Consider the following 415-nt stretch of genomic DNA (forward strand, 5'->3'; position numbering starts at 1 on the left):
CTTGCTCTCACTGCATAGTGACCCTGTTCTCACTTAGGAAAGACAAGCACTGACATGAAACTCCCTCTTTGCGTAAATTGCATCACCCAATGGGAGGGGAGATTTAAACATTTTTCTGTTAGAGATAAAACCTTATATTCTAACTACATCTGGCCTGTTAGACAGTAGTAAAGGCTAAAAGAATAATTACTAGAAATTATTTTAAGCAGATAATATATATATCATCAGAAAATAATATTTTATTGCTTATACATTTTTAGCAGAAATATTAAGTTAATTTTATTATACTACTATAACAATATGGTATGAAAGGGTGGGTTCAAATAGAAATAAAGATTAGAATTTGGAGTATAGGCTCCTTTTTATGAATAAGATAGATTTTGGATAAACAGCAGTGTTTAAAGCCTGGGAATGA

Source organism: Macaca fascicularis, chromosome 13 (genome assembly GCF_037993035.2).
Source record: "Macaca fascicularis isolate 582-1 chromosome 13, T2T-MFA8v1.1".
NCBI classification, from domain to species: domain Eukaryota; kingdom Metazoa; phylum Chordata; class Mammalia; order Primates; family Cercopithecidae; genus Macaca; species Macaca fascicularis.